This window comes from Dermochelys coriacea, chromosome 7 (genome assembly GCF_009764565.3).
Source record: "Dermochelys coriacea isolate rDerCor1 chromosome 7, rDerCor1.pri.v4, whole genome shotgun sequence".
Lineage (NCBI taxonomy): Eukaryota > Metazoa > Chordata > Testudines > Dermochelyidae > Dermochelys > Dermochelys coriacea.
This window is the reverse complement of record NC_050074.1, coordinates 102,025,975-102,050,814: the sequence shown is the minus strand read 5'-3', so window position 1 is coordinate 102,050,814 and position 24,840 is coordinate 102,025,975. Positions and strand designations below refer to the sequence as shown.

The 24,840-nt window shown below is 39.5% G+C and overlaps 2 long non-coding RNA genes across 2 annotated transcripts in view; both read right to left on the bottom strand.

Annotated features, from left to right (window-relative positions):
• Positions 1–608: 608 nt before the first annotated feature.
• On the bottom strand, positions 609–12,235 carry LOC122461087. Its single transcript, XR_006282811.1, has 3 exons — positions 12,225–12,235; positions 3,803–3,809; positions 609–976 (listed from the first exon to the last, which is right to left on the bottom strand). It is a non-coding gene; the product is annotated as an uncharacterized LOC122461087 (long non-coding RNA).
• A 3,629-nt stretch (positions 12,236–15,864) lies between these two features.
• LOC122461086 overlaps positions 15,865–24,840 on the bottom strand; it is a 106,692-nt gene continuing 97,716 nt past the window's right edge. The window contains exons 4-5 of the long non-coding RNA XR_006282810.1: positions 19,584–19,764; positions 15,865–17,536 (exon numbers count right to left, since the gene is read on the bottom strand). This is a non-coding gene — a long non-coding RNA (uncharacterized LOC122461086). The remainder of the gene's footprint in view (positions 17,537–19,583; positions 19,765–24,840) is intronic.

Genomic DNA, 24,840 nt, shown 5'->3' with positions numbered 1-24,840 from the left:
TGATTTTCAGAAACTGGTGAGCACGCGCTTCTGAATATGTCCTTTTACTGTGTCTCAATTTAGGCGTAGAAAACCCACTCATCACTTTAGAAAAATCTTGGTCAAAGTGACTCCAAAAGTATTACAATGTTTAGTATCCATGTTCTGCACTATCCTGGGTCAGATTCCTAGTTTTGGTCCTAGAGCTCCCCAGGCTCACAGAAGGAAATAGGTAATGGGAGAACACCATGCTGCAGTGACTCATTGATTGCAATCTCATTGATTGCACAGTCATGATGGAAAGTTATGGAGAGGCTTATCAAGAAATTCTCAGAGAAAGAAGGCTGATATGCAAGCCAAGAGGCAACAGTAGAGGAAATCAAAAAAAATATGAGCACATTGCAGAATGTAGCACTTATCTCTGGCCAGAATGCTGCATGCTAATGTCCTACACTGTATTCTTATCGAATGTTTACATAATTGAGTAATATTTGAATGTGCTGGCCAGTTAAAAGTTATATCTTAGACAGAACATTAAACTGAGATCCTTTGTTTTATCTGTAGTTGGCAGTAATTTGAAAGATCCCTCAGTTCTTTTTGAAAAGACTAGGGCATAACTTGATGAATATGTTGAAGGAGTAACTCATGAAAACCTATCATTTCTACAGGGTTTACCAAAGAAATAAATATTACCAGAACTTGTAAAGACATTTTCTCCATATGTAAGTGGACAGTTCTGTTAATCACTTGATGGACTGAACAATCATATAGTGAGACACACATCTAGAAAAAGATATTAAATTAAAAAAATGTAGCTAAAAGGAAAGAAAATACATTCTGGCTGCTCATGGTCAGCTGCACTTTTCATTTCTCCAGGTAACTAAGTTTTACCTAATTATTGTGTTGGTCAATAAAAATATCTGGAGATGGGCTGAACATTTCATCTGGTAAGCAATTAAAGATTACTCTTGCTGTTTCCACTTGCAAGGGAAGACAGCTTAGCAATTTCTACTCCATTTTATAGTAGTTATAAAAAAGAAAACTGCAAGAGTAAAAAAAAAATACAGTCAGAAGTCCAGCAGCAGAGTAGGGGCTATACAGTTTATTGTTCTGAATGCAGCATGTATGATTACCTGCCTCATGGGTGTGCAAGCAGCTCATGGCCCTCAGACACACAGTACTGGTGCTTGAGGCCAGAGTGCCTGAACTGAGACAGAGAGGTACATGGATGAGACTTTCAGGAACACCAAAGAGTGGTTCCACCCTCAATCTGACCAACTCTGTGCTTTTAAGGAGGATGAAAATCTCAGAGAAGGAGAACATCAAGATGGAGTGGAGGGAAACAATCCCTTAGCTGGGATCCTCCTTCCAGACAATGTCATGGTATCCTCTCGCACTGAGGATACCATTCTGAAGAGGGAACCCCAGTTACTAAGAAGAATCAGGTAATAATAATGAGGGATTTGATTATTATAAATATAGATAGTTGAGTTGTGATGACCAGAACTATAAAGTAAACTGGCTGCCAGATGAAAAGACTACAGATTGCACAAGACATCTAGATAAACTTATGTACAGGGCTAGTGATCATGCTCCATGTAGGTACCAATGACATTGGGAAAGGTAGAAGAGGGGTCCTGGAGGCCACATTTAGGCTTCCAGGTAAGAAATTAAAGTCCAGGACCTCCATGGTTGCTTTCTCTGAAATGCTTCCAGTTCCACATGCAAGGCCAGAAAGACAGGCAGAACTTCAGGGTCTCAATGTGTTAATGAGACAATGGTATATGGAGGAAGGGTTTAGATTTATTAGGAATTTGGGGAACCTTTTTAGGAAATAAGAAACCTATAGAGGAAGAATGAGCAACACCTAACCCAAAATGGAACCACACTGCCGGCACATAAAATTAAAAAGGTTGTAGAAGATTTTTTTAAACTAAGGGTGCAGGGAAAGTCAGCGGGTGCAGAGGAGCACATAATTTGGTGGAGACATCCCTTAGGGACAAATTTATCAAAGGAGCAACTCTATATCCTAGAAAATAGGATAGGAAAGAAGTCAGTAAAGTCAAAGCTAATGAGGAACAGTCAAACATAAGAGTGCCATTTGAATATAACAAATGAAGGCAAGCAACTGAATATTGACAAAATGTAAAAGTGCTTTTATACAAATCCTAGAAGTCTAAATACTAAAATGGGTGAACTAGAATGCCTGGCATTAAATGAGGATATTTATATACATATATATAATAGGCATCACGGAAAGTTGGTGGAATGAGGATAATCAATGGGATATTGTAATAGCAGGGTACATCTTCATCTTACAGTGAAGTACTATCACTGAAAAAACATTTCCTTCTCTTGTCATCTTTTATATGAGGCTGTTAGAGAGGTGAGAAGGTCCTGATTTTGCTAAGGGCAGGAAGAGAAATGCTCCTTAGTGTAGGACACACACCTACATCTTCATTGTACTAAGGGTTTAAACTTCCAACAAAGTTAGCTCTTCATGTTGGTATCCTTGAGAAGGTTATAATCTATGAAGTTATAATGCTTTGAAAAAGGCTGGTTCCTGAAACAAAGGCAAAGAGAGCCCTTGACTCATTTTACTTACAATATTTTTGGAATGAATGATATTTTTTGAAAAATATCAGATCTGATCATTATACACTGCGCATATAATAGAGGAAAATGGGGCAACATGGTATTTTTGTGGTCAGTGGGGGCCATTGAGGATCAATGCAACAAAAAATTTGCCCAAATGGCTGCAACTTTAAAACAATTTAAGACAACAAAACAAGGTAACTGTAAAATCAACTAATCCTGGCAAACACAACAGCTGCCCTCAATTTCCACCAGCTTGTCACCCCTTTCTATACTCAATCCAGAAAAGCCTAATTGTCCAAATTGTAACAAGCCCATTTACTCCCAAGGCCCTAACAAGCACATGCAATTTCATGAAGTATGACCTTAAGGGGGTGTGCAAGTATGTGTTATATTAGATCATACTATATCACCTTACATAGCCTGGCTATGAGGCTGAAAAGCACTTTTCACCCAGTTTTAACAGTTTGACAACAGTTATTAAATTCAGTTGTAAGGCCTATGTAGACTGGTCCTAAAGTTGCAGAACCTGCATATTGTGTGTATGTATGTGTGTGCAATTTCCCAACATTACTGGCTACTAAAATAAGAGCCATTTAGCTGCTCAGCATTGTATGTAATAAAACACCAAAGGCATCTGGGGTTTTTTGGATACATTTCTTGGCATGATGTGTTGGATTCTCCTAGCACAGTTTGGAGATCAGCATGTTTTCCAGGAAAGCTGGAAACCTATATCTACTCACATATCCTCTATTGTGTATTTTGTTACACTTCAGCACTACTGGTTTGTATTGGGTTTGGGGGAAAAAAGCACATTATAAAAAAGATCAGACGATAATACCATGACAATGGAGCTGACAGGGCAGCGGGCTACACAATACCAACCTTTGGGCCAAATCTGGCTTATGCAGGGGAAGTGGATAAGACTTATGCAGGGAAAGACTTCACCTCCCAAGAAGTACAAAATATACAGTGCAAAAATCAACATTTGTGAGTTCCTATCTTCTGACTATGATCGATCCCCTTCCATCCCTTCCCACTAGTGTAACATGTAAGAATAATTATGGATAGCAGTGTGGATTGCCATGTCAGTGACCATACACATGTGAAGACATAAACTCATAGACTTTTATGCCCATTAGGTCTTTATGTTGTGGATGGTACAGGAGCAGGGATTCTCTGATATTTCAAAGGGGTCAGAATCACCTTAGTTCGCTACTGCTCACACTTTTGTGCTGGCCAAGGCTGGCTGGGATGCCTCTACAGCACTTTACCAGATTTTTGCACTTTATCACTCTCTATTAAGGAGACAGTGGAGAAGTCTACTCACCACTGATGCACCCCTTCATGGCTGGGCATAATAAAGCCTTTTGGCATGTCCTGCCAACAGCTGCTGTGGCTCCATGGTGGACTGCCTCTTCCTCTGGCTCAGCCCTCTGGCCAGGTCACTTTTAGTCCTACCCTTTCTGGAGAAATCTGAGTCCAACATCTCAATGGTCTGGCAGTATCAAGTCACAGATCTGGCAAAATGTCAAGCTTTTGGAGCCTACCAGCCCTTGGTTCCAGGCTCTTCACGTCCCCACCTCAGGTAAGGTGCTAGGGGAACCCAGGCCTGCCCTCTACTCTGGGCTCTAGCCCAGGGATCCTGTATGAGCAGATATAGTCTGTTGTTCAGACCCTCTACTGTATCCCTGAGCTGCTTCCTCATACACCCTGCAGCTAGGCCTATCTCAGTCTCTACCCCAGCTGAATCTTCTGCAGGTTCCAAAACAAAGGGGAGCCAAAGTAATTAAAACTTGTGAGCCAAGTAGGCTCTGATATTTTGGATGCTCTAGCTAGGCTTTAGCCCCAATTGGTTATTCCTTTTAGGCAGCTTCAAGGCAGTTTCTGACTATGTTCTGTCTCCAGTCCCAGCCAGGCCTTTCTTCAGAGGGCTAGCTCAAGAGATCTGCTCCTGCTAAGCTGAGCTGCACAGCTGAGCTGAGCTTTTCCCCTTTTATCACCTCCCTTCAGGCTTGACACCCTGCACAAGTGTAACAGCATGGGACTGATTGGACCCACAAGCCGGCATTAACCTCTGTTATCCAACTTTCTAATCACACAAAACTGAACACCCTTGCCCTGCCCCTTCCCTGATGCCCCACCCTCACCCCACTCCTTCTCTGAGGGCTGTCCCCACTCAGTCCATTCCCCAACCTCACTCACTTTCACTGGCCTAGGGCATGGGGTTGGGGTGTAGGAGGGGGGTGAGGGCTCCGGCTGGGTGCGGGCTCCAGGTGGGGCCAGAAATTAATGGTTCAGAGTGTGCGAAAGGGCTCCGAGCTGGAGCAGGGGGTTGGGGTACATGGGTGAGAACTCTGACTGGGGGTGCAAGCTCTGGGTTCAGGCTGGGGATGAGGAGTTTGGGGTACAGGAGGGGGCTCCAGGCTGGGGGTGTGGGCTCCAGGTGGGGCCAGAAATGAGTGGTTCAGAAATGAGTGTGGGAGAAGGCTCTAGGCTGAAGCAGGGGGTTGGGGTGCATGGGGGGGTGAGAACTCTGACTGGGGGCGCAGGATCTGGGGTCGGGCTGGAGTGCAGGAGGGGGCTCCAGGCTGGGACCGATGGGTTCAGAGTGTGGGAGAGGGTGAAGGCTCTGGCTCGGGATGCAGGCTCTTGGATGCAGCTGGGGATGAGGGATTTGGCATGCAGGAAGGGGCTCTGGGCTGGGGCAGGGGTGTGGGGTGGAGGGGGTATGTGTGAGGGCTCCAGTGGGGATGTGGGCTCTGGGGTGGGGCTGTGGATGAGGGGTTTAGGGTACAGGAGGAGATTGAGGTGTTGGGGCATGTGGAGGCTCCAGGAGGGAGTTTGGGTGTGGGAGAGGACTCTGGGCAGAGGGTTGGGGTGCAGGAGGGGATTCAGGGTCCTGGCAGCACTTACCACAGCTCCCAGGAAGTGCTCGCCAGGTCCCTGCAACCCCTAGATGCATGGGCAGCCAGGGAGGCTCCACACACTGGCCTCGCACCCGCAGGCGCCTCCCCTGCAGCCCCCATTGGTCATGGTTCCCGGCCAATGAGAGTTGCGGAGCTGGCCCTCGGGGCAGGGGCAGCGCGTGGAGCCTCTCTGGCCACTCATGTGCCTAGGGACTAGCAGCCACTTTTGGGAGCTGTGCGGAACTAGAGTAGGCAGGGAGCCTGCCTTAGCTGTGGGCCCCCACTGCGCCGTTAACCAGACTTTTAATGGTCCAGTCAGCAGTGCCAACCAGAGCTGCCGGGTCCCTTTTCGACCAGGTGTTCTGGTCCAAAACCAGACCCCTCACAACCGTACATTAATCCCTTCTTGGTCAGTGTGGGATTTGTATACTGTATCCAGGGATACTTACAATTTACGAGTTTTTTGAGGTTCTTCTGATATTATTTATCTATGGCACTAGAAAAATCAAGGACTATGTGTTCTAATATTGGTATAATATAAGGACTGATATAATATATCATGCTCTGGCTCAGCTGCATTTAATGCAGTATCAGAGGGGGAACTGGGGACAAAATGGCTTTATGCCATTTTTGTAGGTCTCCAATGACAGGACTGGCTAGAGACTGGTTTGCCGCCTGGTAAAATTTAAAGCAGCTTTAGGATGGCTCTGAGTTGCTCAAGGCACCATTCCAGCAACCAGGGATTGTTGGACATAGCAGCACTCTGGCTATGCCCTCTACAGCAGACATCAAAAGGGAATGGGGCAGAGATGCTATATTGGCTGTATGCCACCAGATGATTCCCTCTATGCTTAGGAAGTTGGTTAAGTTTTGCTTGACAGCATTTCTGCACTGCCATTTCCCTCTGTGCCTAGAAAGCTGGTTAAGTTCACTTGATAGCACTTCTGCCCTGCACTTAGCCACTACTAAGTGACTACAGAGAAGCCAAAAAGCTGGCCCTAAAAGTCTAACATATTAGTGTATATTTGCTTAATAACTCAGAAGATCCATTTTCTCCTTTCTTTCCAAGAAAGGGAAAAAATCACCTTACCATCTTTCTGGAAAGATCAAAGGTGCACAGATTCTTAAAACACAAATGTCAATTTCTTATACCGATTGCTTACTCATATATGTTGAAAGAATTTGCATCTTTTTGATCTCATTTACTCTCTGCATTTAATTTGTTTTGGTTTTGCATGTTTTAATTTAGCAAACAAGTTGTATGCTGTGACCTAAGCCCATTTTAGATTTGTTAAGGTATCTTGCCTGTTCACAGTTTTTTCAATCTGTTTGTATTCATCTCACATGCTGTGTTATATTTAAACAGAGGATCAACAGATAATTGTAGCACCACTGCTGGCACAGCTCTAACGATGAGTCTGCCAGCATTTTCAGGTTGAAATTTGGCATTCCACATTGCAGCCTGGGAGTCAATTTTTATTAAAATTAGTGGGGGGAAAAATCTGTTTGGCCTTTCTCGTGCAATAAGAATGTAAAAAGATAGAATTTAAAAAGAAATAATGAATGTTGAAAATACAGTATGTAACCAGCAGGTATTTTTTGTGGTGTGTGGGGTCCTGCATGGGTTTTACTGACATGTATTGACTAGTACATAATATTATTACTGTCCTCTAGCTGATTGAATGCTAGAGCTGCTTACATGTTACTTCTTAATTATATCATGATTTAATGGTTGGTTTTCAAAGGACCTAATCCTACATAGTATAAAGTGTCTTTTGTGAGCTGTTGAGTATCCAGTGGGTCAAGCTTCACATCTCACAGATTTAGGCTAATCCAGAGCTGTGAGCCATCCTACATTATTATGTGTGCCCATTTTTGCCATTTTGTTCTGTGCAAGTTCACACCCTGAAAATGTCCTTTTAGGCGATGTTTTTGGCAAAATGGCTGTTTACACCAAAAATATGCAAAATTTGAAAATGTTATTTATTTATTTATGCGTAGGCACCTTCAAGGTAACTTTTCAGCACAAGAGCATCTTTGCTCAAAACTGGGCCCATGTCCACTCCAAACACTACTTACCTCAGCAAAAGGAGTCTATGATTTTATTTGTTTTAGGTTCTAAATTCTATCCCCACTTATAGCCTTGAAACTACATAGTCATGGTATGTGAAACTGCTGATAATTATATGCAACCATAGAATATTAAATTTAAACATATAATACATATAACAGAATGCCCAGGATTATAATTAGCCCCCAGTACTGAAACTGGATCAACTAGTGTAGACCCATACACAGCTTCTTTGAAGTCAATAGCCATAAATATGTAATTTACAACATATATGATCAAGGACCTAAAAGCACTTTATAAGCATTAACTACCACTCACACTAAGATAAACACAACCTTCTTGGTATTATTACACCCTTTTTATAGATCGATAAACTGAAGCGACTAACCCCATAGGTTGAGAGAGACACCTAGTCCTCTGTTCTAAACATTAGCCCACACTCTCTTCTGTTGTAGCAAGTCTTGTCTCATCAGTATCAATGCTACAATGACCAGAAAGAAAGAACACAGCAAACCTGATCAGATGGGAAAATCACAGATCATTGACACAAAAATGCTGTTATGAAGTTTTAGAATCTTTTTCTTTCTATTGTAAATTCCCTCCCAATCTTAGTACAGGTAGTTGGCAACTGTGCAAATGGATCAGCAGTGGCACATATACACGAAGTTTGTATGAGGATAATTAAAATTTGTTATCTTAACCCAACAGAAATTAGACTTTTTTTGGTGTGTGTGTGTGGGGGGGGGGCGATATCACCCAGCATTGTTTCAAATAGCAAAAGATGAGGTTTTGTGCAGATTTTCCATTTCCACTGACATTCATTTCAATAATGTAATTCTTGCTTAACAGCCATTAGGGAAGATTCTTTCCTGCACCACAATTCTGTTTGGCTCAGGATAGGGCAGGATACATCAGGGAACCAGTTCTCGTTTCCTGATCTTCAGGGCCAGCCAAGGTCTGACAATATATAGAGCCACTTCTGGGCAGCTTTAAGATCCGTCACTAGGATAGGATCCTCCAACAGACCCTATCCCAGTAGAGGACTGCACTGTTGGAGTTTCTCTTTGCCATGCCTCTTCCCGACTTCCTACACCAGGAAGAGGGAAGGGCAGAGGTCTAGGGCCTGAAACCAGCTCAGGTATCCCAGCACAGAATTCCCCTACACCAAAGGAATTATCTGCTGCCAATCTGTGGTCAGAATCCAGACCCTCCCCAAAGCATTATAAAGGGACAGGATCTTAGAAGGGAACCTGGACCTTAGTCTTCCTTGTTATTATAGGGGAGTCTGACAGCATAGGCAATCTTAATGCTGGCATTTCCTAACATTTGAGTGCTTGACTTTGCAACCATGAAAATGTTCTTCTAATATAGTGTTTTTGTATTTAATATTAACATGGATTTGTTGCTCAATAAAACAAAAGACTATACCACTGGCAGCCACCAGAGTGAATGGAAACCCAGCAGACCTTTCTCAAAAGGACCCTTCCCATACCTGCACTGATTCTTGACCCAAGAACTTTTTTTTATTAGAGATGCCAAACAAGTAGAACCCTCCAAGATCCAAGTGTGTGACACTTTCTCTTCTGAATAATAAATAATAATAATGATAATACTTTGCACTTAATATCGTCTTTCATCTGGCAATGTCAATCACTTTACAACAAAACATCCTAGGGGACTTGGCAAGTATTAGTGTTGCACTCACTTGATATATGAGAAAATTGAGTCAAAGAGAGATTAAGTGACTTGTATAAGATCAGACAATGAATTAGAGATAGAGCTTGTAATCAAACCCTAAATGTCCCAACTCCCATCCCTTTCTCCAACTGCTAAACTACACTTTCTCCCTAATGTGCAACAAAGACTCAATATGTGGGACACATACCAAACAGAAGAAGAGCTGGAAACAGTATGAGCTAATTTTCTTTATCAGGTATAAAGTTTACTGTAATCTTAATTTCAAGAGTTTGATTTTTTGATCTCAGTAAATGAATTAATGGTGAAACAACACGATGTTTGCATGAGACAGAAGTAAACAGAGGTTTGAAATAAATACCATGCCATGTTCTGAGTTCCACCTGAGAGTATTATATAAAACAAAACCCTTTGGAAGCAAGAATGATGATAAAACTCATTTTTTTACTTGTGACCTAATCCAGCACTTGAACCCAGGTATCCATCAATCATTCTAGGCTACTTCCTCTAGCTATGCTATAAAGTTCATGGGTAGAAAAGAATGGTCTTGAGGTTAAAGCAGGAATTTAGGTTCAACTCTTGCCTGTGCCACAAACTTCTTATAGATGATTATATGCTACAATGAGGAAAGCCAATATGAGAACCTGGCAGGTTTCACTGTCTTCTCTTCCCTGGCTCTGAGGCACTATCAGAATCTCTACTACCTTCAAGATAGTACAACCTGTTGTAGATTCTGTAGCCATTTTTCTTTAATTGCTTTTGCCTCAAGAAAAGGAGCACTGTTTTCCTGGGGTAGGCAGATAGCAGTAGCTCTCTTCTCGTTCTAGACTTGCATTCTTTTGGTGGCAACTCCTTCAGTGTTACTAGTCAGTAGATACAGTATGGTAGTACCCCACTTACCTGGGTTTAGTTTGTGAACCAGAAGAAGGTGCAACACTTTGAGACAGGGACCCTTAGGACTGACTGTAGCCAACTTTCTCTTCTGTGATTTTCTCTTTTTCATTATGTTTGACATTTCTGAGACTGAGCTTTGTTACAGACTATTAGCCTATGGGAGTAGGCTTGGGAGATGAAACTTCATCAAGATATAAATCACATAAAAGTGTGAAAACTGAAACTACAAGGCTGCATTTGTAGCTCTTGGTTGGAATAGATTTGTTGCATTGATTGCAACATTTCAGGTTACTGTATCTGCCAATGCTACAGCATGTAGTGAAATGAAATCAGCGCCCTTTGTGCCTAGATAGCAACTCTATTAAACTTTCTGTTTAGCATATCTACTGACTTTGTGGGATCAGTGTAGCAAGTTTTAAATGATGCATGAAATGAAGAATTCCTGCCCATTTTAGGAAGAGATTGTGCAGATAATAGATAATGCTTTGCACAGCTGTGTAGTGTTTTTTTGCTGTGGTGGTGTTCAACTTAGACACAGAAATGATCTTCAAACCCCAAAATAATAGTATATACATATATTTATATGGGTTTTTGTGTTGCTGCTGCTTGTGTATAAATTCCTTTTTTTATTTTCTTAAAAGTATTCAGTCAGAGAAGAGAAACTGTTCATTACATACAACCCCAGCCCCACCTCATAAACAAAATCCCAATGGTACAGCTGTGCATGACTGATTATTGGGCCTCATTTCTTTCTTATTTGAACTTTGTTTTGGTGGGGAAGGAGGTGAAATTTTTGAAAGTTTAGTTTTATTTTGAGGACCACATTATGGGTGGCCTTGCACAGAAGTAGTAGCTTTGCCCACCCTTACTTGGTGGGACTACAGGGTGGACATTCAAAATAGCAGTCCCTGGGCATTGAGAAGTTTAGGGACTGCTTGCTCCTGCTCCTCCCTGCAGAGGTAGACAATGGAAATAAAGTGAGGCCATGTCCATATCCCAGCTCTCCACACACCAGAGCACAGAGCAGGACTGCCACATTCTGCTTCTTCCCAAGGGTTGGGGCAGATTGTGCTCTACCTGTGTTCCAGGAACAGCACCAGAGATACTGAGCCTCAGGGAGGCAAAATCCTTCTGGGGCAGTGTGGCTTCACCCCATTCATTACTCGGGGCTGTGATGTAAAAACTACAATCTAGCTCACAGATTACTTTAATGTCACTGGCTTCTCTCTAGCAGAGCAGAAATTTCAGATCAAAGAATGGGATTTGCCTAGATTATTCACCTATCCACTCTCCCCGCCCGTTTCTTTTCTTTTCTTTTCTTTTCTTTTCTTTTCTTTTCTTTTCTTTTCTTTTCTTTTCTTTTTAATAAGGCAGTGGGGAAACTACTTGAACATTAAACAAGAATTTCAGTAAAAGGGCCTTTTAACTCTGAAATTCTATATCCAGTTTCATTGGATAGAATAGGGTGAACCAGAGCTACATCTTTGACTGAGGAAACAACTTCTGCCTGTACTATTAGTAAACAAAACAAAAAGTTTAAAAACTACCCAGTAAAATTAGGGTTTTCCATTCTGAGGATACCCATTGATTATACCAGGGCATAAGGGACCACCTGCAGGGATCCAACTGCCAGCACACTCTAAATGCCCTGTCCTACTCTTACTCCCATTCATATTGCTTACTTCCTTTTGAAATCAATGGGACTGTGCTTGGCATATGTACTCTGAGACTGATTCAAGACAAATGGTGTCAAAGGAAAGACTCCCAGGGCAAAATTTTCAAAAGTGCATATGCTAAGTTCTATTCACTGGGCTTTGGATGCATTCACTGGGCTTTGGATCAGGCTCTATGTATGAGAATAGCCCCTTTATAATAAGCAAAACAAAAATAGCAGGTCTGACACTCCCAATTTTGGGATATTCAAAATCTGGATCTGGATTCAAGTTTGGTGGATCGGGCCCATCTCTCACTGCTTTTCATTTTGCAGTGTAAATGTACTTGTGACTCAATATAGAGAAGCATATAAAGTACATGCAATGTAAAAGTTATTGAAGCGTGTTAATGGTTGATTCTCAAATCACCTTTTAAGCATTATGTCATAGTTGTTTAAAAAGATATGTATCTAAAAGATGTATATTGTTATATGTATTTTATGTAAAGAACTGAGCTTTTTATACTGCATGTTTTAATATATAAAAACATCTATAATAAAGCATGTGGTGTACCTACTTTATTCTTTGGCATTCTTCGGTGCACTAGTTGATGTGAAGTGCATTGGCGATACATAAGTTGATCCAAAGAAACTATAATGGTTCATTTGGAAACACAATGTCTACTGTACCGTTGATTTAAAAAGAAAATCACATAATAAAAAAATTCTTAAAGTTAAAGGAATTCTGCATCTAAGAGGTGATAAATATCTTATTATTTTACCTTAATAGGGAAAGCTATTCACACAAATTTCTGCATTTGTCAATATTGCATGACAGCAATTTCTATTTGTCAAAAAATATTTTTACTTCTCCAAAAATGTCCCATCCCATTCTTTGTCCCTAAACATTCAAGAGTATTTAGAGAAGAAAATTGTATAATATTCCCCCATAGTAATATATTTTCAGGAGCTAGAAAGTGTAGAAACAGAGTGACTATTAATCTCCTATAGTATTTTCAGCACTTACATCCTATTTTCATTGTCTCACATCCTAATCAATTATCCTCAGCAATATTACAAAAATAAAGTTTTACAGTGAAGGAAACTAATATTTCTATTGTTATTACCAAAAACTGTACCTCCTGATGATTTTACTTGGGGCACTATTGCTAACATCACTGGTGGTTTCAGTTTAAATGCGTTGCTTTCTTCTAAATATATGAGAAACACCATAACAATGGTAGCAATTTGAGAAAAGAACAAGAGGGAAAACATAATAATGGGTGTACATGTCTTGTTAATTAAAAGAATTGATGTAGGAAAGCAGTTTTTGCAAAATTAATTAAACACTTGTTTTATTTAACCTACGTGGGCCAATCAAATACAACCAAAAACAACTTATCACCTGCTTGTCAGGAGAAGTAAATTGAACTCTTTATGGGGCATTGAGATAGGTCAGCAGGCACAATTTTTTGCCTTCACCCACTTTTCACAAGCACTAGAAGAAAGAGGGCAACTGTCAATCCAGCAGTGTGGCAATCATTACAGGTTTGCAGTGAAGCAGAAAAATGCTGTAATAAACAGGTCTTGCTGCCTTCTATCACTCCATTCATCCTACACTTGAAGTGCTCAGGCCTTCTGGCCTTGCTGAGCGTTAAATCCCCATCCAGCTGTTTGACCCTATTACGAGAACATGATAGGCACCCCTGTCACTTGAAATGGCTGCAACAGTCTGATGCACCGAATCTATCTTTCCGACAGGTAAACCTATGGATAATTTATTTTTATGTGGTTTCAAAGTATGTTGACAGCAGTGAGGTAGCGTCGACAATGCAAACTGTGTTTTAGGGTGGGCAGGTTTCATTCTTGCAAAGCTATTGTTAATGAACAGGAGGTAAAAGGATTGTACTAATGTTGATTGTCTGTCAGAGGTGGCCAATCTTTTCATATGACCTCCACACCATAAAGCTATAATGCAGCCTCAGCATATGCACCATTAAAATCAATGTCCAATACTGTAAATCCACAGCGTTCTTTCTTGGACAGAGCTCCCTTCAATACTATTCACTAAAAGCTACCAAGGGATAACTTCTTATATCAAATTTAAATATATGGAGTAGTACGCAACACTAACGAATATTGACATTACACATTAATTTGATAAATACAATTCATTTTGCTGCACAGCGGCATTAAACTAATTACTAATTACTAATGGTCTAAGATTTTGAGCCATTTAAAATGTTTAAATTTGGCTGGTTAATTCAGCCTGCAGTCAGTCAGTCAGTCAGTCAGTCAGTCAGTCAGTCAGTCTTCTAGTGAGTTCTAATTAAAAAATAAAGTATTAATACTAAAAAGGAAAAAAAAAGTTTATACTTTGACATCACATACATCAAAATGTACCCACACACTTAAAAGATAATACTTTCAAAGTGGGTTAAATACAACCTTTCCAACACAAATACAGTGGTATGCCTTGAAAGCGAATGACTTCCAAGTCACCCTCTTGATTGCTGTTTGACCGTACCTTTACAATGTGTGCCATTTAAGCCTACAGAATCCAATCAATGTGTCAGTTAAATTGCTACTCATCTGTCGAGATTAAGCGTTCGACTATTACCTCAGATTTAGTAGAAGTCTTAGATACTGGCACATTTCACCGAAGCCATTAGTAACACCTGGAATCATTCACATTAGTTTAAGATCTGGCACCATAAATTTCCAGCCATTAATGATTATTCTGACTCCTCAGGATAAATGGCTTAACGTTTTTGATAATGAAAATATACATTCTGCAGTAGTTCTTTCTTAAACCCACATTACCTTTGTAATGTACTTCATGGCTGATAGTAACAGACTGTGTCATAACTCTCACAAGGATTTTTAGTGTGCTGTAAAGTATTTAAGATCTGTTGTGCTATTAATTTCCCCAAAATTTGATGAGATATTTATGTAGCTATTTACATTCTAAAATTGAATTAAATGTATTAATTTAAATTATTGTAATCAGGGTGTAAATGATATCAGTTTAGCTTTATTCTGACTACTGTTGCTTCTGCTATTGGTTGTAATCTGAACTGCATATTTTTTTCCCCACAACATCCCCTGGCAACAAACTTATATTGGATATTATCAAAAATAACAGAAAAATATCACTGTGAGAGCAATGTGTCAGATTAGTTATAGCTGAGAGAGATTATTTAAATATCTCAAATAAATCTTTTCATTCCCAGCACATTCATCTCTTTTAAGTGCTCATTAAGGTGGGGTGTGACAGTCCTGGAAAATGAAACACTAATTCTTTTTCTCTGAAGCCTGAGTGGAACATTCCCAAGGGCAGCTATAGTTTAGGTGTATTACAGGACTAGGGCAGCATGAGATTCCTTCTCTGCATCTTATTCCAAAAAAGTGATGCAATTTTTTTGATGCCACTATTCTTCTTGCTCATATGTCTATGATCTATTAGATCTGAAGAAAACAGATGTCAGTTTGTGGTGTTTGATAAACGTTCAGTGGAACTTGGCTGTGACTACCTTAACTCATTTCAGGTCAGTGTAATTTGCAGTCAGTCTTGTCTTTAGCTGATTTAGACCAAGACTTACTGAAGGATAGATCTCCTTCTTCACAGTCACTTTTTCAAGTGCAGTTAAAAAGCCGATAAAGTAACTGTGTCTAAATATGTATCTGGTATTAGAATACTTGTAAAATGTAATAAATATGTATATTTAGGTCTTACTAATGAAGCATTCACATTTCCAGACCTCTCATACAGGGATGTTCAATATTCCTTTAAACAATAAAGGTTCATAAAACAATGTGTATGAACTTTTTAATGAACTAAGAAATGGTTATTGGTTCACATTAGAGCTATCATGTTTAAATTCCACTCAAAATTTAGAATGCAGTATCAGGAAAGAATGTACAGAAATGCCGTCGTCTAATGGATTCATACCACTAGTTCTAGTTAGCCTTTTTATCTGAAAAAGCAAATTCTTTATCAGTTTTTGAGTTTCTCCACATCTTTTATTTTCCACTTACTCATTTCTTAAGAAGCATATTGTGTCACACAATTAAACAAACCATGAATTAGTACTGAATGTGGAGTACAAAATATTGAATGTGGAGTAAAAAACAAAATGTTTTTAAATACAAGTCACATATAAAATGGAGATAGTTTTTTCCTAAGAGGAACAGAGACACAGTCAAAGAAAGTGAATTATGTACGTAGAGATCAGAAGGGGGGAAAATGTGTGGCTTGAAGAAAAGGCATAAAAGAAAAATCTAATGAATAGATAAAAGTTCTCTGGACAAGCCTTGAAATGAAGTGGTGACACTGTAAGCATTCAAGAAATGATCAGAATAGGGAGATGGCACTGATGATCATTATCTAATAAGGAAGGAAGGACTAACAACAACACATGAGAATTATATGAAACACAAATCTCGAACTTAATCCCAGAGTTAATGTAAGGCCTATGCAACATATAGAATGGCACAGTTGCCCCCTCATACTCATTTCTCCCCAATCAAGTGGGAGCCAAATACTCTGACACACAATTAAAAAAAACATAGCAGACCCCCTAAGCTTCTGCCTCTGCTACTAGCTACTTGCTTCTTGAAGCTTTGTGTACTGACTTCTGGGGCCCTTTGCTCTTTGTTGAGAAAGAGAGAATGGAGGAAGGTGGTGAAATAGAGAGGCTGGAGATCATGAGACAGGGATTAAAGAGCCAACAGCAAAAGCCAAAAGAGCAAACCTCTAGAACAAAGGGGGCAACATAAATATATGTAGCTATAGGGGACCAACCAGTAGCACCTGGGAAAGGAAGAAGGGAGGGGTGAAAGAAGATGAGGAAGGTAGGATAAGGAAACAATACACAGTGAATAGAATAACATGAGGATAGTAAGTGAGGAAAGGCAAAGAGGCAATGGATGTGGCAAAAGAGATAGAACAAGCAGAAGAGAATGACAAATGGGGGAGGGAAGACACAAAAGAAAACTGGGCTGGGTGGCAGAGAGAGAAAAGAGTACAGGAGGATCTGGTGTGTAGATACCATGATTATTGGAGTCTTAGCAATACCTAAAATAAAGAGATCAAGACAAAATTCCCCTCTGTGAAGAGCCTCTCATTAATAATACAAAGCAAATTCCTTTTCAAGTACCAGTTCAGCTGACCCAAATTTCTGCTTACCCCATTGATACATGCACAAGTACATGTTCTTTGGGAGTATATGCCCTACCTCAATGCTCTCCAATACTCCATTTCCTGCTCCCCTCCCAAAGAAAGTGTAATGATTTGTTGGTTACTCTTTTGTAAGTCCAATCACTCTAATCAATAATTTTAGTAGTACTTCACTACTGTGCAAGGTAGTCTTGTCTTTTCAGGTAGTCTTGCTCAACAAAGAGGTACTGGCACAAAGGTACAGTGTAGCCGCTTTGCACCACAGCTCCAACAGAATCTGGGCATGGAGCAACAAAGAGAACTCCAGAGGCTCACCCAGTGTGCAGGGCTGGCAGAAAGGGACAACTCAGGTCCCCTCACTGATCTCAAACTGCTGCATCATATCCTGGAGACTGTTTGCAGCTTGCACCGCCAGAGGCTGCTCTAAGTTACACCAAGGGACCAGTCCAGTACATAGCAGCCCATGATCAAGGGAGCACCTTGGCACCCTGCCCTTCCTGAGCCATATGTGAAAAGTCAAACCCTTGTTCTTCTCAGACATGATCTTTTCTGGGATATTATACCTGCATACAACAAAAACATCAGCTATTCAAATTTATACAGCAGGCAAAAATTCATAGCCACCAAGTTGTAGACACATCTGTCATGCCATATAAACAATATGCTTGCTTTCAGGAAATCTTTTTCAATACACACCTGAAATAGTGTTAGAAGATGTAGACAGGGAAAGCTTAAAAGCTGTAATTATGTGAAACTGGAAATAATGGATGAAAATAATGGAGTAATTCAGTTGCCATTAATAAATAGTTCTGTCAGAACTCAAAATCGCTGAGTCATCTGCCCATTTCCATTGCACAAGTGGTAGAAAACTTCCTATAAAGAATGCAGCAGTAATGTGTCTACGTGGTTATTTGCATGCACAATTACAACAATTGCCCACACAAATAAGCTCAGTGACACACAATTAGGTGTGCAAATACACATGTTGTTGTATGCCTAAATATCTGAAAAGTAAAACAGTGTTCTTGACAGTGTCTGACACTGACATTTGGGGCCTGATTTTCAGAGGTCCAACTGAAGTCAGGTTGTCATGGCCTACTCTTATCATTTTATTAATCAATTATGGAAACCAATAGGAAAGCTGCTGATCAAGTAGTTATCATTTGGGATCAGATAGAGTGTTTCTAAGATATCAGGTGCTCCATCCACATATGACTGAAGAAACTGCATGCTGTAATCCAAGACTGTATTTAAAATCAGTATCCTCATTGCCTATGAAGATAGTTTTCATGAGAACAAGCTGTTGAGTTCATGATGTGTTTTCAGTGGAAACTAGCTCCAAAGCAGGAAATGGTTGGAGTCTGTCAAGCATACAGTAAACTCAGGTTTGAAGCTTGGCATTTAGTGATGTAGATTCTTAATTACAACAATAGAGTAGGTAGTGTGAAGGAGGAAATTTTACAGTGTATTAAAGAAAGGAGCCATATCTGGCACAGCTTCCTGGATTTCCTTGGAAATATGAAACAGTATCATTCAGTCATTAATAATAGGGCCTTGGAAATATGAAGCAGTATCTTTAATTCATTCATTAATAACTGGGGTAACCGGGAAATATTTTAATCTAAAAGAAATACTTGAAACTAGCAATTGGCTGGGATTGCATCTCCCTGTTTACCCAGCTGCCTGAGAAGTTTCTATCAAAATATATTGTGTTCCCCTACCAGGACATTGAACATTTGGAATAAGGTTGCATGTGTTAATATAATTTAAAAGGAGGAGTGACATTATGAACAAATGCTTACAGTAAAACTACCCTTCATCAGAAGATCATTCCATGACAGCTGTATCTCCTTAGATAGAAGAATTCACAGCTTGGCTTAATTTTCAAAATATAAGAAGATCCTTTTCAAAATATATGTAGGACCAGCTACACTGTTAACCTCAAAATAATCATTCACCTTTTGCTTTCAGCAATTAATAATCAAATTGCCTGCATGTCAGTTGCAATCTCTGTAGTTAGTTAGCTAGATATAGTTATAGATTAAATTTAAAAGTTGCAGGATCTTGTGTAATTTGCATGCAAATATTTGTAATAATAAAAATAATCACTATCTGACAAGTTCCAATACTGAATAAGTGGGAGAATAGCAATTTATTATGTCATAGCTAGTTTACAGTAGAAATGTAAGTAACACCAGGTAGTTACAAATCAAATAGTCCAAACAAAAAAACTGAGTTAAATAAAATACTGATACCACTCAAACCTCTCTGATCGGTTCTGCCAGATTAGCAGCAGTTTACCAGCCCTTGCAGCTATCCCACACAGCAGGTAGACTTTGAACTGTTCTACTGTTTACTTTTTAACATTTATATTGCAGTGCCCTAAACCAGACTGGGGCCTCATTAAGCTAAATACTGCATAAACATATGGTAAACAAAAAATGCCCTGCCCCAAAGAGTTTACAATCTGGTACTTTGATTGCAACCCATACTCCATTAAATTCTCCCTTCAGGAATGCCTGGTAGGTCAGGCTGTTCTCCCATTCCTGCTTCACAATTGCATGGTACAAAATCATGACAGCTGAGCTCCCAAGATATTCCCAAACTCACCAGCTCCTGGTCACCTTCTTGGCCAGGTTCCATAACCCAATGCCAAGGTGCCTTCCTGAAGTACAGACAAGGCCTGATTTCTGGCTCCTTTTCCTTCTTGTTGGGGTTGGAAGTGAAAGAGCCTACTGTTCTCTTTGGCCATAGCTTGTGGTTCTAGTCCTGGAGATAGCTAGTCTCAGGTCTGGGGAAAGTGAACAAGAAGGAGGCAACTTCTTATATAAAACTTCAGATGGTAGGGAGGCAGCTCCTCCTTTCTCCAATAGATGTCCTGATTGGAGCTTAATCAAGAGATGAATCCATCAGCACAGCTCTCTATAGAGCGCTGGAAGGCTCCAGTTTGGGAACTAGTGGGGCAAAGTATAAATCTTTTTTTTTCTAGTAGTTCATGAAATGCTGACTGCTAAATCATAGTGAAACTCATACAGGGAATAAGCAAGACAGTACCCAGAATCATGGTATTCTAAAGCGTGAAGCACTTTAGTAGGGCAATGTCGGCCCAATTACTATATCTCTTCTATGTTTGAATAGATTATTTCAATCTCTAAACTGTTAAAACCAGCATCTTTCACCAGCCTTAAATTCACACACATTAGAATAAATTTTAAAGTATGTTACAGTACTTTAAAGGGTTGCAATTGAACGAACAAAGGCAAAGAAGTTCCAAGTTAAAGCTGGTTTCAGAGTAACAGCCATGTTAGTCTGTATCCGCAAAAAAGAACAGGAGTACTTGTGGCACCTTAGTGGCTAACAAATTTATTAGAGCATAAGCTTTCATGGGCTACAGCCCACTTCATCGGATGCATAAAAATACATTCTATGCATCTGATGAAGTGGGCTGTAGCCCACGAAAGCTTATACCTAATCAATTTGTTAGTCTCTAAGGTGCCACAAGTATTCCTGTTCTTTTTTCAAGTTAAAGCCATTACTCCAGCCTTAATATAATTCTACTGGGCTCAGTTTTTCAAAGATTTCTGAATAGTATATGTCCTTACCTATAATAGACCTGATCTTGTGTGCGCATAACTTACAATGAAATCATTGTAAGTTTTATGTAAATAATAGCTGTGGGATTGGGTTCATATATGTACTACAATGTGAAGGTACAATGGATGAGTTAGCCAGTATGCTAGCATGAACTCGTGTTTTCTCTGGAAGGCTGTGTGAGACAGACATTATTTTTATTGAATAAGCCCATGATATTTGACCTCATTTTGATGGTTGCGTGACCCACTAATTATTCATGAAAATTTCGATGGGACATTTGCAGAATGATTTTTTAAAAACAAGTATCAGGCACTGTGAGAAGAGTGCAAAAATGGTAAGTTGTTAAAGATAAATTCCTTAGGTGTTTGACTTAGCATTCTTCAATTATTAGTCTAATTATTCTCCTATTATTTAGGCAGCGAGCCAAAGGTTCTTGGGTGCATAGAAAGTTAATGGGGGAGATAAAGTAAAACTGTAAGGTCATGTCAACATATGTTCATTAAAGCTTGAGTTCCTTTTGCATTAAACTTACTATCTGTTCTAACAATTTACCAGGGTCTATTTATTCAATACTAATAAAATATGCAGAAATAATTATTTAAATATATTCTCTTAGCCAGTTTTTTTTTTTGGTCATTTCTATTGTGTGCAAGAAACGACAGAGCTGCAAGATAGGAGGCTCATTTGGAAATCTACAGGAAAGGTTCAAGAGACTCCTATTCACTGCCAGAGAGAAAAATACAAGATCCCACAAACTTGCCAGCAGTCCCCCGTACTTTCTAGCATACTGCACTGGATATATAAATTTACATACAAAAATCTACATTAGAAGAAAGTTATTTGGGTTTAAAAATCAAGCACTCCAAAGTTAGGAAATGTCACTCTTCATTTTTCCACTTATACCACTAAAGCTATGTCTATACTACCACTTACGTCAGTATTACTTTTGTCGCTCAGGAGTGTGAATAAACCACCTCCCCCCTGAGCGACACAAGTTACACCAACATAAACACTGGTGTGGACAGCTTCTCCTGCCAACATAGCTACCACAACTCATTGCGAATGGATTAATTAAGTTGACAGGAGAGCTCTCTTCCATCGACTTCGATCAGCTACACTAGAGAGCTTACAGCGGTATAGCTGCAATCTCTCTAGTGTAGACATAGCCTAAATGAGCAGGGTTTTATGGAAAAAATAGTATGTGATCATATAATTTAAGACTGCATCATAATATGTATGCACAAAGGAGGCAGAATTGAAGTTACTCACATGGGCAACCATAAGTCTGGCATTTCCTAATGCTTACCTTTCTAACCTAAATAACATTCTTTTAACATATTTTTGTATGTAATTTCTGAGGCTATTTTAAGAAAGGAAAATGTAAAAAAAAAAGGATATGATGTACAACCGTCAACAGAACTAACTACATTTCTTGGTGGCAGGAAAAGGCTGTTATCACAGAATCAGGATGCATGACTGGTGCCATGTGCTGGATCTAGCAGATGGTCAGGAAAGCTTAACCTAGACTGGCTCTTTCTCCCTCTCTCCGTAGGAAATGAAGACCTCTTTCCCCATTTGGTGCTCCCAAAGGGCGAATGAGTTGCTGGGGTCCAGAGAGGTTATGTGGGGAGGCCCAATTCTGGACTGGGATCTGTGGGAATTGCCATCTAGAATCTTCATGTTCAATTATTTTAGCTGCCAAAATTAACCTGAGTACCGCAAACAACAGAAAGGAAATGGCAATGTTTAATAGTTTATAATTTAGCTAAATGGGAATAGAATTTCATGGGACACAGAAAAGACATTTTGTTAGCCTAAAAGTCTTATTCTTACTCAATTTCTAAGGCCTGCTGCAAACAACACAGTGCGTAGAGCTTATCAGAATATGGCTTATCAGAATCTTTTATAAGTAAAAGTGCTAGGCAACTAAACTATGGGGTCACTACCACTTTATTACACCAAAATTAGACATGAAAGTTCTCTTATGCTTTTTTGGAGTCCATGTGGGTTTTGCGTCAAAAGGAATAGGATCAGGACCACAATTTGAATTGAAAATATATTAGCCACTACTTGTAACAACAGATGCATGCAGTGATCATTACGATTTCTGTCCAGAATAGTTTATGTGTTCTATGTAACAGAAGCAGGCTAAACTAGCACATATGACAGTATACATGTACTTTGCTGGAATGGGGCGGAGCATCAGAGTAAGTAAGAAAAATCTATTGTAGAAATTAGAAACGAATCCAGTTCCTGCCTGGCAAATCTGCTTATTTAATATGTTCATTTAAATTCATTTCACAGTCAAGGAAAAGGAGATTTTTTTTAAAAAAAATGTTTATTAATGCAAGTTATAGGAGAAAATAAATCCATTGGCTTTTTTTCCCTGGAGCTCTGAACAGGGAGACCTGTGCAGTATTCACTGTGAAATTAAAAATATATATTTTTATAATATGAGTTTAACTAAAGCAAATATTTATGGTTCACCAATAAACAACTTAAAAAGATCTTTCCTAATTAAAAAGCATAGAGGAAAAAAGTTAATAGTAGGTTCCAACAAGAATGATGGATCTTGTTAAGAATATACACATGACAAAGACTTTTATTAAATATCTGAAATATGGAACCCACTGCACAATACTACGAGGTGCTGACTACCTCCTGAAAGCAGCTGAGTTGTCCCAAGGTCTATGAAAGAAAAATATCTTTCATGAAGGGCCTCTTGATTTCGATGGTACCAAAAACTCCAATCTGACCTTTTCCAAGTGCAAGTCAGGTCACTATCTGTAATTTAGAGGTATATTCATGATGTCCTCATATATGTCCTGCACTTTTTCAGATCACAGTATGGCCACTAAAGTCAAAGTCTCTGGTGGCATAATCTTACAGAAGTCTATGGAGAATTCAGCCCCTATAATAAATTTTGACAGTACCGTATCTCTAGTAACAAGTAATTTCTTAACAACATAATATCCAGAGAAGTTGGCTTCGCATCATAGAATCATAGGACTCAAAGTGACCTTGAGAGGTCATCTAATCCATTCCCTTGTACTCATGGCAGGACTAAGTATTATCTAGACCATCCCTGACAGGTGTTGATCTAATTTGCTCTTAAAAATCTCCAGTGAAGGAGATTGCACAACCTTCCTAGGCAATTTATTCCAGTGCTTAACAACCCTAACCATTTTTCCTAATGTCCAACCAAAACCGCCCTTGCTGCAATTTAAGCCCATTGTTTCTTGTCCTATCCTCAGTAATTAAAGAGAACATTTTTCTCCCTCCTTCTTGTAATAACCTTGTATGCATTTGAAAGCTGTTATCATGTCCTCTCTCAATCTTCTCCTCTCCAGACTAAACAAACCCAATTTTTTCAATCTTTGCTCACAGGTCATGTTTTCTGGAAACGTATTCCTTTTTGTTGCTCTTCTCTAGACTTTCTCCAATTTGTCCACATCTTTCCTGAAATGTGGTGCCCACAACTGGAAACAATACTTCAGTTGAAGCCTAATCAGTGCTGAGTAGAGCAGAAGAATTACTTCGTGTCTTGTTTACAACACTCCTGCTAATACATCCCAGAATTATGTTTACTTTTTTTGCAACAGTGTTGCACTGTTGACTCATCTTTAGCTTGTGATCCGCTATGACTCCAGATTCCTTTCTGCAGTACTCCTTCCTAGGCAGTCATTTGCCATTTTGTATGTGTGCAACTGATTATTCCTTCCTAAATGGAGTAGTTTGCATTTGTCCTTATTAAATTTCATCCTATTTACTTCAGACCATTTCTCTAGTTTGTCAAGATCATTTTGAATTTTAATCCTATTCTCCAAAGCACTTGCAACCCATCCCAGCTTGGTATCATTCACAAACTTTATAAGTGTACTGTCTATGCCATTATCTACATCATTAATGAAGATATGGAACAGAACCCCTGTGAAACCCCACCTGATATTCCATTCTAAGCACATATCGCATAGAATGTCTTCTTCAATCAGAATTCTTATCCAGACATTGAGCTCATCGGAGAAGTGGCCTTTCCACATAGTATTGGCAATCTGTCTCAAGCATTACTTCATGTTTTCAGTTTATATGCTTTCTCATCGACTGCCCTTCCTTTGAGCCATAGTGACAGACTATCTACACTGAGTATATTTTTATTTGAGCATCAAATCTTGTTCTTACTTTTACATTCTTTAAAAAAAAAACCTAAACACATCTGTTAGACTCAGAGTTGATTGTGGCTATCCTTGTGCAGGTATGTGGGTGAGTGGAGGAC